The sequence below is a fragment of the Tympanuchus pallidicinctus genome, unplaced genomic scaffold (genome assembly GCF_026119805.1).
Source record: "Tympanuchus pallidicinctus isolate F22 unplaced genomic scaffold, pur_lepc_1.0 scaffold4, whole genome shotgun sequence".
NCBI classification, from domain to species: domain Eukaryota; kingdom Metazoa; phylum Chordata; class Aves; order Galliformes; family Phasianidae; genus Tympanuchus; species Tympanuchus pallidicinctus.
The window spans coordinates 23,459,729-23,479,348 of NW_026294758.1; the positions used below are offsets into that span (position 1 = coordinate 23,459,729).

At 39.6% G+C, this 19,620-nt stretch overlaps 1 protein-coding gene across 1 annotated transcript in view; it reads right to left on the reverse strand.

Annotated features, from left to right (window-relative positions):
* The window catches only part of CDC42SE2 (CDC42 small effector 2), a 99,889-nt gene that overhangs the window by 70,658 nt on the left and 9,611 nt on the right, over nt 1-19,620 (reverse strand). The window contains exon 3 of the mRNA XM_052701062.1: nt 8,090-8,162. The gene's annotated coding sequence lies outside the window, so the exon portion shown is untranslated. The remainder of the gene's footprint in view (nt 1-8,089; nt 8,163-19,620) is intronic.

Sequence of the window (19,620 nt, forward strand, 5' to 3'; positions counted from 1 at the left end):
TTTTTCTTATTGCTGTTCTATGGGATTCATGTAAACTATGGTTCTAGGCCAAACTTCCAGCTCTTCAAACTCCTGCTGCAGCCATACAATGTGCTCAGGATATTGTTCAGCATCTGAATTTAATTTGTCCTCAAGGCTAGTTGCCCCAACATGACTTACAGGATAACTGTTGACAAATAACTGAAACAAAGTCTAATAAAACAGCCTCAAAAGAACAGTTAGTCACACATAATCCACACAGACAGGCAGCATCAGTAAAAGTCTGCTACCCTCTCCTTCCCTAGTTGAATCTGAGATAACATTCCCAGTAGAATTAGTAACTGTGAATCAAAAAAGACAAGAAGGGTTGAAGACTTCTGTACATTTCAATAGAGAAGGAAAGACAGACGGGCATGACATTTCTTTGAATGCCCTCAATCAAATAAAGAAATTGAATTCTTGAAAACTACTGCAGCTGGCTTACACCTAAGAAGGCAGGGGCAATAAGAAATTACTTTGTTCACTATATTAAGAAGTAAGTTACATTGCTGAATATTGTCTACTGAGAAAAACTGATATTTGAATGAACAATTTCAATAAACGTTTCAGATCAGTCTCCCTTGAACACTTAGTAGCACCTAAACTTCTGAACTAAACTGTGACAACTCGGGACATAAGCACATGCAAAAGAAAGCAAGACATCTGTGAAACATTTATGTCTGAAATAGAATGTTTGTAACATTTTCAAGACAGTATTTTTAATCTAGTTGCCAAAGATCTGAGTAAGTGATTACTGGAACACATATGTCCTACAAGGCTTAAAGTACCTTCTCAATTAAGGGAGTACCCTGTAGCAAGCAGTACATAAAGTTAAAAATAGAGCTAGAAAATAAGCCATTCTGTGTCCTTCCTTGTGGTATAGCAAGTGTTGGTCCAAAAAAAGATGCCAAAGTGATATCAGAGTATCTTTTGTGGGAAAAGCGGAACTTGAAATTAAATTACACCATTAGCAAACATCTGTCTGTCATTTACTCTTTCTTTCTTTAGAACATTAACATAAAAGAGAATATTATATTCTTAATTTTCTTGAAGAAAACAAAATACAAAATATCCCTAAATGGCCAGTGAGAATTTAAACCTGTGTTTAGGAACAAAATTTAGAAAAGATAATGGAAAGAGATCTTCCCGTAAGTTCTCTTTTGCAACCAGCCTGCTGCACAGACCAGATTCTTACATTTCATATGAGGACTTCTCTGCCTCTGCCCAACCAGGCTTACATGACTTTAAGTACCTCGTTACTTCATGCTCTAGTGTAGTGTTCCTCAACTATGTAATGCATGCATACTTTCTGGTAGCACTACACATTGGATGCTAAATACAAAGCTGATGTACAAATAGCAAGCACTACATCCTGACAAGGACTATTAACACTCCCCCCAGTCCCTCCTGGGAAATGAGACTTCAGTGCTCAAGTAGTTTCAGGACATTCTTCTTCAGCGTGCTAATTGCAGAAGGCAGTCCGTCCTGAGCATTATGGAGGCTTGGGGACTTTTTCAGGACAAGAACCTGAAAATATAACTGCAAAGTACACTGTGCTTAAGAGGACAGGAAGCACACACAAAACCATCTTTCACACTCTAAATAAATGTATCCAAATTAAGATTACAGCATATGTATGCACTTCCAAAAAGAAAAGAAAAAAATAGAATAGAACTCTCCCATCTGGTAGAGAGACTTTAAATATCATTATAAAATATATTCTATAGTTAGTTAGAAGTCAAAATGTAAAATCTTGAAAATGAAAGATCTCTCAGAGTGCGCATGCAACATTCCAAAGTGCAGTCACTGAACATTATGCAGGTATACTTCAGTTATACTTTCTGGCAGCATTTATTTGGAGGCCTCAGGCTTTCTAATCTCTTCCTGTAGACCTAAAACTACAGGAGGGCTTACCCACAATGGACAAAGTAGTTTAAGTATTCAATATAGATGTCAACCAGTTTTCCCACCACACTCTCCAATCCTAATTTTTGGTTAATATTCTCTTCATAAAGACAGGTATAATGAAAGTTGGCTTCCATTATAGCAATTTTCTTACTGGATTTTACTGACTTACTTCTGTTTTATGTTTTCCATTTGGCAAAAAGCTTCACTGACTTAACACCACAGGTGTACTTTACTGTGAAAAGCAATAGCAAGTGTCAAACAGCAGACTTCTGCATTAACATTGCTCTGGATCACTTATGTTCTACACTGAAAGTAAATGAAGTATTTCAGCTCTTTAAAAAACAGTTCCATTGGCTTTATTTCCCTGTATAAGAAGCCCTATGAGTTAGTCACACAATCCAGCTGCACCCCAGTGATTTGACCCAAGTTTAACAACTGAAGTGTAAGACAGATAGAAACACAGTTGGTGCAAGGGACAACAATAAAGAAAAGTGAGTATTTGTATAGAAGAGCATGCAAAAGTAAGTAACACAAGGGCACAGTTTTCACACTTGTGTTACTGCGAATAGTCAATCTGCAAGATTAGTGGGAACTTCTGAGTGAAGAATGGAAGTTACTTACATTAAGCTGAAAAAGAGCAGTCATTCATACTAAAAAATAACACCTGTTATTTTTTTTCCTTTGCTTTTAAAGAGCACACATCAATTTAATCAATTATTAAATCGAAAATTAGAGTGATGAAAAGACATTTGATGAAGTGTACGCAATTCTGCAGTCACTTACAGGAAGTGAGAACTCAAAGAAAACCTTACATGGAAAAGACAACCTACAAACCAAATTTTAACACCATATACTACAAAACTAAGGCAACAGAAAAGACAATTCATATTATGAAAACAAGCAGGTTTTCCTGTAGTGGTTTCTGAACAAATACAACCCATGAAGAGTCTGCTAAGTATCTAAGTTAGTAGTTCTCACAGCAAGAGTACACCAAACTCTAGACTTTCAGTAGGATAAGTGGTATGTGGCAATACTGGAATGCAAAAGGTATTTTTTTTTTTTTTTTTTTTTTTTTTCCCCAGATCATTCTGAGTTTGCTCCATACAGTTGGAAAGAATTGGTTTCAAAATATTATAAAGCTAGGTAAGGAATATACTAACCATGATGAAGAGCCACACAACTCCTAATGTCATTCTCTCATTACTAGAAAAACATCAACAAATCAAATTCACGTGACAAGTCTGGCTATGTGAATATGCAAGTCCAGTCACACAACTGCAGGGGCTCAAGGGAAGGAGAAGCTACAGACTTCTCAGTAAAGAGGCAGCAAGGAATTGCCTTGGTGGTGCTGCGCTGCTCTGCACCGTCATTTCATGCCACACTGAACAGCAAAGTACTTAAAAACAAATGAAGAAAAGCGTTTGTTTTCTTGTTTGAACACTAGAACAAAACAGACTACAAGGTGTTTATGGAGATATTACTCTTCCAAATTTCAATAGCTATCAGTGAGACAGGCCAGGAAGGCTATACTTCCTGACCTGTAACTGAAATTTCCTGCAGACACCCCTGGAATACGCACAGAAAGGGAAGTCAACAGGTTAGAAATACCCATTATACTTCACTTGTTTCTGGCACAAGAGCACAGTACAGATATTTTCACACTGTGGAGTTCTTACAAACAAGGAAGGACTAGCTGGGAATGTGAAGGCTGAAGGCTATGTTGGATGTAGTGATCATGAGATGGTGGAGATCAGGATTTTACAAGGAAGAAACAAGACAACAAATGGGATTGCAATCCTGGACTTCAGGAGAGCCAGTTGTGAGTCCTTCAAGGATCTACTTGTAGATATATCATGGGTTAGAGCACTGAACGGTAAGACAATCCAAGAGAGCTGGTTGACATTCAAGTACCAATTCTTTCTAGACCAAGACCAGTGCACTCTTGAGAATAACAAATCAGGCAAAGGTGGTAGGAGACCCACATAGATTAGCAAGGAGCTCAAGTAAAACTGAAATGGAGGAAGACAGTCAATGGAATAGGGGTCTAGTCATTCAGGAATGATATAGGAATTGTGTCAGGGAGTATGCAGATGCGATGAGGAAGGCTAAGACTCATTTGGAATTAAGTCCAGCTAAGGAAGTTAAGGACAACACAAAGGTCTTTAAGTTTGTCGATAGCAAAAGGAAGAGCAGATGATGAGAGAGCAGTGAAGGTTAATCTATCTTGACTTAAACAAGTTTTTTGACGATGTCTCCCATAATATGCTCATAAGTAAGCTTAGGAAGCATGGGACAGACTAACAGTCTGTGGAGTGGAAGAAAACTGGCCTATTGCCAGAGTGTCTAGAGGGTGGTGATCAGCAGTGCAGTCTAGCTGTAGGCCTGTAACTTGCAAGGTTTCCCAGGTGCTGGTACTGCATCCAGTCTTGTTTAACGTCTTCATGAGTGTCATGAATGAAGGAACAGAATGCATCCTCAGCAAGTCTGCTGATGATAGAAAGCTAGGAAGAGTGGCTGACACACCAGAAGATTGTGCTGCCATTCAGCAAAACCTGGACATACTGATGAGTTGAGTGTAGAGGAACCTTGTGAGGTTCAACAAGGGTAAATATTGAGCCCTACACTTGGGGAGGAATAACTGCACACATAGGTACAGGTTAGGGGATGACCTGCTGGAAAGGAACTCTGCAGAGAAGGATTTGGCGTGCTAGTGGACAACAGGTGGACCATGAGCCAGTACTGTGCCCATATGGCCAAGAAGGCCAGCAGTGTTCTGGGGTGCACTGAAAAGAGCATGGCCAGCAGGGTGAGAGAGGTAATCCTTCCCCTCTTCTCTGTCCTGGTGAGGCACATCTGGAATAATGTGTTCTGGGCTCCTGAGTTCAAGAAAGACAGTGAACTACTGGAGAGAGTCCAGTGGAGGACCACAAAGATGATGAGGGGGCCACACCACCTCCGTTATGAGGAAAGGCTGAGAGACCTGGGACTGTTCAGCCTGGAGAAGACTGAGGGGGGTAGTCTTATCAGTGTTTATGAATACCTAACAGGAGGTACTTAAGTGGGTGAGCACAGGCTCTTTTCAGTGGTATGTAGCAACAGGACAAGGGGTAATGAACACAAATTGGAACACACGCAGTTCCACATGAATGTAAGGAAAAAATCTTTACTTTGAGGGTGACAGAGCACTAGAACAAGCAGCCCAGAGAGGTTGTGGAGTTTCTCCCTCTGGAGATATTCAGAACCCATTTGGACACTTTCCTATGCAACCCGTTCTTGCTTTAGAAGGGGATTAGATTGGATGATCTCCAGAGGTCTCATCCAACACTTATGATTGTGACTCTGCAATTCTCTTTGCTTCTTGTCTCCCTCTTCTCCCATTGTATCACTGCTGACTGTCTCCAGTACTTGAATAGAAGCCCTTTCCCTTCCCCACTGGTTTGCTCCTGCACCAGCTCTCACCCATGCATAAGCCCTCCTGATACACTCAGTATCACCCTGATACTGAGTATACCCTGATCAGTATCACTCTGTTCTCCTTAAACATGCTGTCTCCATTCCTTGGTCTTCCTCTTCAATCGCAAATCACCAACATTTTTCACCTGCTGTTATTATCCCTATAATTTGCCACTCAAATGCCTGTTGTCTCTTCTCTCACTTTCACCAACCTCCACAGTATGCGTTTTTGTTTTATTACTTCATCTGAATACCATTTTCTTCTCTCTGCTTTCTTCCCTGAACTCCTGACAAAATCTCCAGAATGGACATTTCCCATCTCCACATACCATGCCAATTCCTCATTGTAACATTTTTTTATAAGGTAGGCATATAAGCTTCTGGATCTGTTCCTGAGACATAACAGCACTGAAGCAGGCCACAGATGAAACAGCAGGGCTAGAAGAAGCAGGGTGCAGCTCCCGTTCCTGATGTACGACACCACCTACCCTTCCAGTTTCATATGCTGGTAATAAAAAATACCTCTTTGTTAACAGATCTCTCCAGGGTAAATACATGTGCAGACTCCTCCTTTCCCAGGCTCTCCGGCACTATGCTTACAACTAATAGCAAAATCACAGCTGAAAATAGCAAGTATGCTCATAGAAAGGAAGTGCTTAACATGAAAGATAAGTCTAAACATGTCTGTTATTGCAGTCATACTCAAAACATTTCAGAGTTGTCAAACAAGCTCGCGAAAAGGGAGAGAGAAAGAAGAAAAGAGGAAAAAAAAAAGTCATTTTGGCTATTAACAAATATTTAAATGAAATTCAGCTGACTTTTATTGTGTTTAGGGGAAATCGTTGTTTGACTGTTGCTCAAATTATGTATTTCATGAATGATGCTCAGAAGCACAGAGAATTATGTAAAATGGAAAAATATTTATTTCTTAGTACTTGAGTAATTAAATATTATTTTGCATGCTTTGCACTTAGAATATAATTCTGTAATGTGTTCACAAGACACATCTTTTCCTGAGAAAGCAACACATGCAACACTTTTTTGCTCATATTTCCTAAAGTACTGTAATCCAATAATCTGTCTTGAAAGTTCATATGGAATTTTTAGACAACAGAACAGGAAACAGTAAAGAAAAACATTAAAGTATAATTCAAAAACCTGAATCCACTGAACTCAATTCTACATAAATGCGTAGCAATTATATCAACTATTCAAGTTGATATGGAATAGATATATCCTGGAATTTTGTTAAAGGTGAACTCAGCTCATTAAAAATAATGGCCATTAATCTACATTACATGAGAGCACACCAAAGTGTAAGTACTTGAGGGAAATTAAGTAGTATAGACAGGCTGAATGAGTCTTTCAAAGCTCTACAGCAAACTACCATAAGCGATGACACACGATGCTAATTTAAGTAAAATTCTTAGTCATGAAAGAAAACCAGAATTTTATCATTTTACTGAAGAATTAGATATAGCAAATATATTTCAAAAACTTAATTTCAACAATGAAATAGGTATGTAAAATTGACATAAAATAATCAAAAAAGCCAGAGAGAATATACTTCGGTACAATAATTAGGGAAAAAAAATAGATAAAATAAGTGGAGCTACACGTATCAGGAATACCTGAGTCTGGTGGGCCAATAAGACAATTCAATGCTATCAAAAATAATTCATGAAATTACTTGAGGGTCACAAAGTACCAGGATTTCCTATTAAAGTTGGTTTGAATTAGGTATGAATCTTAACCAATGTTTTTACATTTGTTAAGATTACATTTACATTTATAATGTTTGTACAAGCACATAAGGAATTTGCTTCATGTAATTCTGCTGGATTTGTCATCAGGGACTCATAGAATCATAGAATGGCTTGGGTTGGAAGATACATCAAGGATCATCAAGCTCCAAACCACCCTGCCACAGGCAGGGCCAGCAACCTCCATACTTAATTCTAGACTATGTTGCCCAGGGCCCCATTGAACCTGGCCTTGAACACCTCCAGAGACAGGGCATGAACCACCTCTCTGGACAGCCTGTTCCAGCACCTCACCACTTTCTCTGTAAAGAACTTCCCCCTGACATCCAACCTACATTTTTCGTCTCTCAACTTAAAATCCTTTTCCCTCAATCCTGCCATTATTCACCCTTGTAAAGAATTGACTCCCCACCTGTTTGTAGGCTCCCTTTACATACTGGAAGGCTGCAATGATGTCTTCCTCCCACAGCCTTCTTTTCTCCAGGTTGAACAAGCCCAGCTCCCTCAGCCTGTCCTTGAGGGGGAGGTGCTGCAACCCCCTGATCATCTTTGTAGCCCTCCTCTGGACCCTCTCCAACAGCTCCCAGTCTTTCTTGTATTGGGGGTCCCAGACCTGGACACAGTACTCCAGATGGGGCCTCACAAGAGCGGAGTAGAGAGAGACAATCCCCTCCCTGTCCCTGCTGGCTACCCCTTTTCTGATGGAGCCCAGGATACCATTTGCTTTCTGAGGTGCAAGAGCACCTGTTGGCTCGTGTTAAGTTTTTCAGCCACCATCACAAGGCTGGCAATCAAAACAATTTTCAGAATTCATGAAATCAATCTATTTAAGGTTAAAAACCCTATAATGACTTGATGGTTTTGTCATCACAATGAATATTCATAGATTCATCATCCATGTTCAGTTGAGCATTTAAAATGAAAAATAAACTGGCTGTATTGCTTACCTGTATTTCACAACTTCAGTTATTTCAGTCGTTTCTGTAAGCAGCAAGTTATTTACTGAAGATATCCCCAATTCTAAAGAAGAGGAAAAAATAGTGTAAGTATCTGTTACAGCTGTCACTATAGATTGTCTACAGCACAGAACAACGTAACTTCATATTACTATGAAGAAAATACAAGAGATGTCAACAGTCGGGCCAAAATCAGGAGTTTCTTCATCTCTTTTCCTTTGCAAAGCATCACAGATAACATAATTCAGAAAAGCTTGATAGCTCCTGGCATCAGTGAATGAATTCAAGAAGCGGCTTCCTTGTTTACTGCAGTATTTAATGCAAGTACTGACTTCTTGCACTTTTGGTGTTCTTTACTAATACGTTTCCACAAACAAGAGTTGAGGAAATACACAGTTCTTTTTTTTTTTTTTTAATAGATTTATATGTTTTATATAGACAGGCATGTGTTTATTTATATAAATATACAATCTTTTAACACATATATATATATATTATATATTTTTTTAAACACATATATATACAGTAATAGTACATGAATAGCTGAGAAACAGTAACTCAAATGCAGCAGCTCAGTTCTGGCTGCTTTCTTTGCTAGTCATATCTTACTATTACCAGGAGCTAGTGGAAAGGACCAAAACAGATGGATGTTCCAATGAATTTTGTGTGCAGTTCCAGCTAGACAATCCATCTCACTTATCAGGCTTCAGACCACAGGTAATGCCAGACTGTATAAACCATTTATTTCCTGAACTATGTGTGTAATAGAAATGCATAACTTTTCAGTTAAGACTCATGGTATGTGTGAGCAAAGACATTTGCCATTAACTATCATCCATGAAAAGTGCTAACAAGCTCAGTAGTTCTCAGTAAAAGGAAGGATAGATTACAAGTACTGCAAGCAATAACAGAAAGTAAACAGATTCAGAAGAACTGTCTCCAATTAACAAGAATAACCACTGCACTAGAACCTGCTATTGAACTGTTATGGCCAGTGGATTATTCACCAGTGCTAAACTTTTGTTAAAAACAACAAAAACAACCTAAAACCGAAACAATAACAACAACCAATCCTGTGATGGTTCAGAGATGATTCAGAGAATATCCATTTGTAATGATAAATTGACTTGACTGCACTTGCATATCAGAACTGGACTTCTAAACACATTGAAGATGTGAGGAAAGTAGACGCCTCCAATCCCGTTCAAAATGTTAATGTAAAATATGGCAGAAGCTATAGTAAACTAAATGTTATGCATCTCCTGTGTTAAACAGGGTAACATTTTGTGGATTTTCAATATGTTTACTTAATTTTAAATCTCTTCTGCTCTTGAGTCTTAGTGTTTTATCTGTCATGCTTCATTTGCTTGCTGATTTTCAATAGGGGCTTGTCATATTTCAGTCTTCTTTGTTCACAAACAAAGGAACTGAGTCTTCTGTTTTTTGTCAGGCTGATGTAAGCCAGATTTAAAAAATAAAACTGTAGTCTTTTCAAACATTAAAAAAAATAAATAAATAAAAAATAAGCAAACAAAAAAACCTTCATCCCATGCTCTCCTGAGAAAAATCAAAGGGAAAATTTATAGACCAGAAACAGTTGAGGTACTAGACAAAAGCAGGTAAAACAGATTATATAAATGAACAAAATTGTTAAGTCAAGAGAAGAATGCTAAGGAGGAAGGTAAGGAAGAGAGGAAACTCATCAGAACAGTATCATATGTCACAGATGGAAAACTGGTAACTTCCTTATGAGGACAGAAATTTGGGAGATCAAGAAAAAAAGACAAAAAATAACACGCGCATCAGTTGCACAGCAGAAATTCACACCGAGGGAGCCTTCCCAAGAGAGAAAATCCGCAGCAAGGCTCCTCGGAAAATGCCGCTGGGAGGTGAGAGCAGCCCCCGACGTGCGGCGGCACTGACGCGGTGGGGCGGAGTCGGGGGCTGACGGCGGATAAAACCTGCCGCGAGGGAGCTGAGCAAACAGGACGTCCGGGCTAACCGCGCGGCAGCTCGTGCAGGGCGGGAGGGCGAGCGAGGGAGCAAGCAGCGAGTACCTGAGGGCTACAGAGATAATTCATTAGGTGATTATCAGCTGCAAAGTTCAGGATTATCCCCCCAAGGACCGAGACTTAATCGTGGTATCCACCCGGAAGAGAGCTAGAATGTCACCCGCGTCAGGAAGGATGTTGCAACCCTGACCGAGTTCGGAGGCAACCACGTAGCACTTCAGACCTCCGGATGTGCACAGCGCATGAACCTCTCGCTGTCTCCGTGGGGCAACTGTCAGAACAGCTGTGTGACATGCGAGCAGACAGACGGTCTACTCAGCCTCGCGGCCAAACTACAGGATGAAAAATTGTTGTTAGGAACAAAAAGGAGGAGCAGGGAAACCACAGTTCATCCATGCACAAACAGGTTATTTCTAAGGAAAAAACACGAGCTCAAGGCATCACATCAGGTTGAGGAAAAAAAATTGCAAGGCTGGGGACAAGAACAGAGCAGATGGAGGCAAGTTTGCACCTGAAGGAGCAAATGAAATTCTCCTGGTCTGCTCCACCCCTGCAGGTGCCTCCATACAAGAAGTGTGAGGCCCTGGACGTGGAAGGCCAGTCTGTGGGTTACAGCTCACTCAGTCTAGGCATTCTAACAAAACCAAACCATTAAAAGCCTTCCCTCGACATCAAGACTCTTCACTGAAGAAGAGACAAGTATTGTAGGTGATTCCTCCCTGCGTGGAACTGAACATCCAGTATTCTGAGCAGACTGTCTTCTTAGAGAAGTCTGCTGTCCTCATGTGAGGGACATCACCAGGAAACTACCAAGCCTGGTACAGCCAGCAGACCACAACTGCTTACTGTTTTTCCATACATGGAGAGATGAAGCAATTACGTGTAGGTCAAGGACTATCAAAAGGGACCTCAGGACCTTGGAACAACAGCTAAGAGAATTGAATGCGCAGACCATCTTCTCTGCCTCCTGCATTGCCTAAAACACAGAAACAAACCAAAGGATCTTATCTTTAAATACCTGGCTTTGTGGCTGGTGCTATCCCAGCACTTTGGGTTTTTCAACAACCAATAAATCTACATATTACTGGGTTTATGGGCACAGATGTGGTTTGCCTTTCTCAAAGGGAAAGAAGAGTCCTTGGGAAAAAGCTACCGAGGCTCACTGGAAGGGCTTTAAACAAGGAATGAAAGGGGTGCGGGGCTAATAAGACTTCCCATGATAAGGTGTGGGAAGACACTATATTAGGTCAAGGTTTCAGGGGAACCTGAAGGACCCATTGTCTTGAGAGGTTCTAGCAACACTGCAGCACATACAAAAATCCACGGTGATGAGGCAATGAGTGCTGGGGTAACAGGAGAATGCAATGGAGAATATCAAGGGAAATACCTAAAAGGAATTGAGGAGTCATCCTTTAAGAAAGTAACAATACCAGCGACCCAGCTAAAATGCCTCTGCACAAAAGCCTGCATCTCAGGAAACAAACAGAAGGAGCTGGAAGCCACTGTGCTACTAGAAGACCATAAACATAGTTGTCATTACTGAAACCCTGTGGGATGGTTGCCACAGCTGGAGAGCGGCAATCGATGACTACAAGCTGTGCAGAAGGGACAAACAAGGAAGGAGGGGATGGGATGTTGCTGTCTAAATCAGGAAAGGAAGAGAATGTGAAGATCTTTCATTAAAGAACAGCCATGAGAAAGTTGAAAGCCTATGGATGATAGTTATAGACAGAGGCAGCAAAGAGAACCTTGTGATGGGTGTCTAGTACAGACAGACACCAGATCAGGCAGAGCCTGTTGATGAGGTCTTCTAGCTCAAGCTACAGGAGGCATCGCAATCATAAGTGCTTGTCGTGCATGGGGACTTCAACCACCCAGACATCTTGTTTAACTTCTTAAGTTTCCTCTCACTCACGTCTTTTCTGTCCAGCAAAAAAAAAAATTAGTAGTCTTTCGATATAATGAGCCTACTGATATCCTTGCCACAGTTCAGGAGTGGGCCACTGTACAATGAATAGGTGTACAATCAAAAAATGTACAGAGGTTAGCTAAGTAGGATTATCACGGTGGAAAGATAATAAATGAAAAATGCTCACTGATGTAGGCTCGCAATAAACTCCACAAGCAGCGATCTCCAAAAGAGATCATTCCTAAGTGGCAGTCAGTCCTTAAATGCGGTCTAGAAGAGGTGAAGCCAAGCTCCACCCCTTCACTGCTTGCCTCAATGGTCAATCAGAGATTCAGGCTGTGATCAACAGTTCCCATACCGCCATCTAACTTGTCTTTAACTCAAGGCTCAGAGGCATTCCAGATGGCTGGACAGACAAGGGCTACAGTCTTTGTACCTATAAATTACACCATCTACCTAATGTCTGTGACTATAAATTACTTCATCTGTCTGCTGAGCATGCGAAGACTATCAGAGACCCCAGATGAAGTAAAAAGACTAGGAAAGGACTATTAGTAATACATTTATCCTGTTAGTTCTAATGTAAAAACAACATCTCATTTCCACACTATGGTTAATTCACACTCCGGAGGAATATGAAACAGGTGAAGAGTAAAATTTGGAAACTAAACTTTAGGAAAGTGAAATTCCATCTCTTCTAGGAGTTAGTCAGCTAAACACCCTGGGAAACTGTTCTCATGGACAGGTCAGAGCAGAGCTGGCAGATGTTAAAGGAGGCTTTCCTCTGGTTGCAAGAATGGTGTCCCCCAGGTCAGCGCTGGGGCTGATACTCTTTAATATCTTCATCAATGACACTGACAGTGGGGTCAAGTGCACCCTCAGCAAGTTTGCTGATGATGCCAAGCTGTGGAGTGAGGTTGACACAACACATCAGAGGGACAGGATGCTATCCAGGGGGACCTACACAGGCTTGAGTAGTGGGCCCAGGTGAACCTCATGAGGTCCAACAAATCCATATGCAAGATCTTGCACCTGGGTTGAGGCAACCCCCATTACCAATGCAAGCTGAGGGACAAAAGGACTGTACACAGCCCTCCTGAGAAGAATTTGGGAGTACTGGCAGATGGAAAGCTGGACGTGGGCCAGCCATGTTCCCTCACAGCCCAGAAAGCCAACCGTACCCCGGGCCACATCAAAAGAAGCGTGGCCAGCAGGGCGAGGGAGGTGATCCTACCTCCACTCTGCACTGGCAAAGCCTCACCCTGAGCACTGCTTCCACATGTGGAGTCCTCGGTACAGGAGAGACGTGGATCTGTTGGAGTGCACCAGAGAAGGGCCACCAAACCAATTCATGAAATGGAACACCTCTCCTACAGGCTGAGAGAGCTGGTGCTCTTCAGCCTGGAGAAGGCTGCAAGGTGATCTGAAGGCATCCTTTCATTATCTAACACATAGCTACAGGAAAGAAGGAGACAGACTCTTTAGCAGAGTCTGTAGTGACAGAACAAGGGGAAATGCTTTCAAGCTCAAAGAGGGTAGATTTAGGTTAGATGTAAGAAAAAAGTCTTTTACAGTGAGGGTGGTGAGGCACTGGAACAGGTGCCCAATGATGTGATTGATGCCTCATCACTGGATACTTTCATGGCGAGGCTGGATAAGGCCCTAGGCAACCTGATCTAGCTGCAGTGTCCCTGTTCATTGCAGGGGAGTTAGACTAAATGGCCTTCAGAGGTCCTTCCAACTCCAAGGTTTCTGTAAATCTATGATTAATTATGGAGATGATATTAGGAATTAGCTGTATTTGCCTTGATGAAAGCAATTCTTCTGTATTACATAGATAGAAGGGAAGGCAGTGTGGAAAGAATAGGTTTGGTCTCCTTTCTCCAGTTAAAGAGTCAACAACTCTGGCATTATACTGTGTATATCTTTAGATACTTCAGAAGAATGAGTAAGAGACAAAAATAAACTTCAATTAACAGAACTGTTACCTGTTCAACTGATCATAACAAGGATGTAGAGTTATTAAGGAGAAGGAGAACAACAGGTCCTGAAGTTCAGATGATGAGTCAGAGCACAGCAGAAGGCTACCAACATAGCAGCAGACATGCAGGGAAAACATTTCAGTGACTAATACTTAGTCAAGTTTCCTTGGCTTTGAAGCATTAAAAGCTTAAACAGTTGGTAATAATAAAGACACTTTCACTGAAAAGTTCACATATGATCAGATTCTTGCAAAATAGCACAAAACCGAACAAATGAGAATTTGCCTCCATGTTAATTGTATTCAGAATATCTGTAAGTTGAGCTCAGGGGATTTTTCTTCCATTTTATATAATAACTGCATCGTGATGAGCTGCTTCTTGGACAAAACAACAGAATAATCAGCTTATAACAAATGACATTGCACTAGTTGCCCAAAAAGTTTAATTAAAAAAAAGTAAATAAAATCCTGTAAGCCAGTAAGGCAGATGTGCTTTTTTAAAGTAGACCTCAGTGCTGTAATTGAATTGTCACTGAAAGTTAGCTACTTCCACTTAAATTACCAGTGGCCAATTGTTGAGATAACCATAGGAGAAGCTATTAATTTAACTTCAGTATTATATAGTCCACCACTCAAATAGAATGCAGCAGAATTTGAAACAGAATAAAGATTCACACTGTTTTGTTTTCATATCATATAAGTTTTACTGAGACAAAACTGGGACAACAGCTCTTAAACATCCTGATGGTGTGTGAGATTTTAGTAGAGTACACATGAAAAGGTCATGGGACATCCTAAAAACACACAGAGACTGCAGTTCTGTATAAGTTATCTTGGTATTCAGCAATGTTTAAATAAAAAATGATGTACGATGTATTAATATCTACTTTTACAAATACCAAGCCAAATGTATTTCTTCATCCCTCTACAGTCTAAGTAGAAAATATATGAATTTCACCTTCTCAAACTATAACATTCAAAATCTAAAACCATATGGTAAAAGTAACGTCAACAAAATATGAAAGCCATCCTCCTGCAACATTTTCAGAATCCAGTTACAAACGGACTGCTAGTATGAAACTGTCACGTCACAGCTATTTAGTCTCGTATGAAAGAAGCCTAGACTGACTAAAGCCACATCTTAACAGGCAATTTAATTGACAAAACCACTTTTGTAAGTGGCTTTGAACTTCTGTTTTGAAATGTTTCTAAATTAACTGGCCTAGAGCATCAGCCACCAAAAAGAATGTTTGCTTACAGATACTGTCAGGGCCAACTACCAGTGAAGTTGTAACCACTTTCTATGAAAAGTTTCAACAGCTTATTGCACGCTTACCCATATCAGTCATTAAGAATATTTGTTATAAATAACAGCTGTTCAAGTGTTAGCTTTCTGTTTGTCTAGAGCCTTGTTTCCAGAGTTAATAATTCAATACATTTTCTCTATTTCTAAATAAGAAGAGCTAAAACTCCAATTTAAGTATTTGCAAGGAATCCCTGGTGTTGGAAGATTTACATGCAATCTCATCTTTATCCTGGCATTATCTGCTAAGATGATTTCTTATTTTACTTAGTTCATGACTGCTTAAGAGTCGTATGATTGTATTCGAGAAACTCAGTACAAAAGCTGTTGATGAAAATAAAGATTAAACAGTAAAAATCAATTTAACAAATGGCATACAGATTGTCATTAAAAGATGAAATATATCTATTAGTATAGTGCTTCTGCTGAAGCAATACACACTTTTAGAAAGCCCAAACATCAAACAAGCCTACTTTGATGGGGTAGCTACAAGTGCATCTTAAGAACTAATACACTTCAGAAAACTAACGCCGTTACTAGTAAGTGCATCAAATTCAGAGAGGAAATGATCAGTGGAACTATATGGAATTTTCTAAGGTTCAAATCTGATGAACTTGCGTTAAGATACTATTAGAAAAGAGCAAGTTTAAAAAACGCATTTGCTTCTTATTTTCTAAGATGAAGAGATCATGGATTTACAATGCATGAATACTTAAATAGTCTTCAAACATTCAGATATTTCCATTTAAAGAATACCAATATTGAGCTTCAGCAGTTTGATAAATTTATCCATAAGAAAGTGGTAAGACTGTATGTTGGGTTTTGATATCATCAGCTCACTAACAGACATTTTCATCCTTTTGCAAGCTTTTAGAAATAGAAACTGAAATGATACAAGGTATCATTTTTACATCTGCTGAGTTATTTACATGTCTCTATTCATATATAGCATTTACATACATAGATATTTAGTCATCCTCCCATTCCAGTCAATAGGAAATCCTTATTTGGAAATTTCTTCATATCTTCAATCATATGCCTATACAAAATGACTGATAGCCAGCAGATCATGTAATCATAAAGCTTCTTACTGTTATTAAGCTCTGCCTAGGAATAAATGATGAATGAGTGGAGAGTTTACAGGCAAGAATTAAGGGACAAGCTAGTATGGATGACATCATTCTGGACCACCTGATCAAGAGGAGGAAGCTGATAAAGTCTTCTACAGACTAAAGAAAGTAGCCTCATGACCATAGGCATGAACTTTCATAGACTTCAATTACCCTGATATTTTCTGGAAAAGAAATACCGCCAGGCAAACACAGTCCAGATTGCCTGCAGTGCATGAAAGATAACTTTCTGACACAGGTAACAGAGGAGTCAGTGTGCTGCTGAATTTGTTCTTACAAACAAGGAAGGGCTGCTTGGGAATGTAAAGGCTTGGAACAGCCTTACATACAGCAACCATGAGATAATGGAGTTCGGGATTATATATGGAAGAAAAAAGGCAAAAAGAAAGACTGCAACCCTGGATTTGAAGAGAGATAACTTTGACCTCTTGAAGGATCTGTTTGGAAGTATTCCATTTGCTAGAGCACTGGAAGGTTAGGTGGTCGAAAAGAGCTGGTTGACCCTGAAACAGCACTTCTTTACTTCAAGGATGACAACACTGAACAGGCTGTCCAGAGAGACTGTGAAGTCTCCTCTGGAGATATTCAGAATCCACTTGGATGCTTCCTGTGCAACCTGTTCTGTTGAATCTGCTTCAGCAGGGGGTTGGATTGGATGATCTCCAGAGGTCCCTTCCAGCACTTAAAACTCTGTGATTCTGTATATCAATCCATTCAATGAAATGATAATGAATGCGAATGGAGTTAGTAAATGGCAATGAGCTCATCACTGCAAATAGTTGGAAATCGAAGGCTATAAGATTATTATGAAAAGAAACATTAAAAGTAAATTGAGGCATTAAGAATCAGGTAAGATAGTTTAAGTTTCTCCCCTTCCTATCAGAGATGTGTATGCCTCAAAAATAAAGTCCTTTAGAGGACAATTTAGAGCCAGAGTTTTAACACAGATAATTCTGAAAGAGGGAGATACTCACTGACAGCCTAGGAGACTGCTTGGAACAGCAAACTCCTCTGAATAACTTTTCCCCTCAATTTAAACATTTTCAAACATCCTCAGAAGCATTAATATTAACATACTTCAATATCTCATATTATGTACATTTAATTCCCTTCCCCCCTTTTTTTCCAGAAATCTCTCCACTAATAAAAAAAAAAAAAAGAAAAGACAATCTTCCCAGAAACTACTTATGGTCAAGCACTTAGTATGCTGACCTGTAGGTCATCTTTGCCATCTTTATCTGTGCCAGTATCAAGTTTTCCTATTTCTTTTCTGGTCTAATGAAACTCTTTGGCTCATCAGTGGCACAGGTGTGTTTATTTGGATGTTTAATGGACTATGCTGTATGAACACACTAAGGAGAAGACTGAAAAAATACATGGGTCAGAGGCTGGTAATGTAGAAAAGCAACTAAGCTTGAAATCTTGCATTTTCATTCCAGGTGAACACAGTCAATTATTATGGAAAAATTATGCATGTACTACAGTGTTTTAGCACGTAAGCGTTTAATAAAGAAAAAGTACTGTGAACTAACAATTTTATTTCCTATTACTTTACAACCACTCAAGCCACACATGTCTAAATCTCACTGAGGTGTCTTTCACTGCATGTAAACTTATTTTTTTTCTTTCTATTTTTTTAAGGAAATGGCTGGATGAGGTTGATGCCATCAGGGCTTTGGTGGAAGAAAGGTGCATTTAATAGTGTGCTTTCAGAAGGAGGAAGTCTGTTTTCATACCTGCCAACCTAGGATTTGAGAGCTCTTTTCCTTCAAAATGTAGTATAAACAACCCTTTGACTGTCTACTTCAATTCATAAAGACATCAGTCTCCTTATTGCAGTACAAATCCTGTACATAACAGAAGGAGAAGGCCTGAGGTAACCAAGAGAACAATAAACAAAACTGAACAGATGAATGTTCGAGGTTCGATTCATCCCAAACTTACGTCTTCTACAGAACTCCTTCAACAAGTAAAGAAGGAGTCTATCGAGTGGAGCTATTTGGATAGCTAGTGATTGCCTACACAAATGGCCTTAGACTTCACCAAACAGTCTTCAAAATACAAAACTTGTTTTCATAAGACTAGGAAATTCAAAGCAGTTATTTCCCACACACACTCTCTTAAAAGATGGCCTGGTGTGTTAAAGAAAAAATGCCTCAGTGGAAGCATTATTAGTATGAAACACTGCAAACAACAAACGGATTTATGAAAGCAAAATGTAGTGGATGACCAGAACACAGCCATGATAGCTCAGCTCTACAGGTTACTGTGTAATGTCAGTCAGACTGTACGTTTGTGTCATGTTAGATCAATTATCCTGGCACAAGCAGCTCTCACAAGCCCCCACCAGCTTCTTTGAATGCTGAATGCATAGAACATTTTAGCACTACATGCCTGGTGGTTTTTTCAGGATGATTCTTCTAAGAAACAGAAGAGTGAAAAAGTCTGTTCTCACAGGCCATCAATTGATGAACCATATCAGAACTTGTGCTGCAGAGTTTGATCCAGTATCAATGCTTCTTGGACTCTTAATAGGTAAATATTTTTAAACTAATAACATTATTGCAACTCATTAAAATTTGGGGCTGTCAATACAGTAATGGGGAAAGACAACTGCTTATCCCAGTTTCCCAGTTTTTCAGCTTACACAGACAATAGTAGTAAAGTGCCAGCACAACTTCCACCATCTTCCATAAAAACCTGCAGGCAGTCGCCATACAAATTCCCTCAAAATTTTTATCTGTAGTCGGCATTGATTGAAATAATTATTAAGAAAATAGCCTAATGCTTTTTTATTTTTATCCAAACAGTTTCATTGCTCTAAAACAGAATACAGGTCCTCCTAAAAATGTTCTTTTTTTTTTTTTTTTTTAATATAAACAAGCATTGACTACACTTCAGAATTATCTCTGTGTCTAAGGCGATGACTACACATACAAAAGCATTCAGACAGACTTACCTAAAAGAAGAGAACCTAAAACATTGACAGTGATGTGACAGAAATCACCAGGACATGAGCTACAGAAGTAACTGTGCTTTCTATGCAGCTTGAGAGCAGTTTGTTTGCCAGCTTTACAAGATTCGTGAATGTAATTTTCTGAAGACACAGAAGTCTCAATCATTAACGAATAACTGATTATTTTAGTGGATTAGTTGCAGAATCACAAAAAAATCAGATAAAAACTAA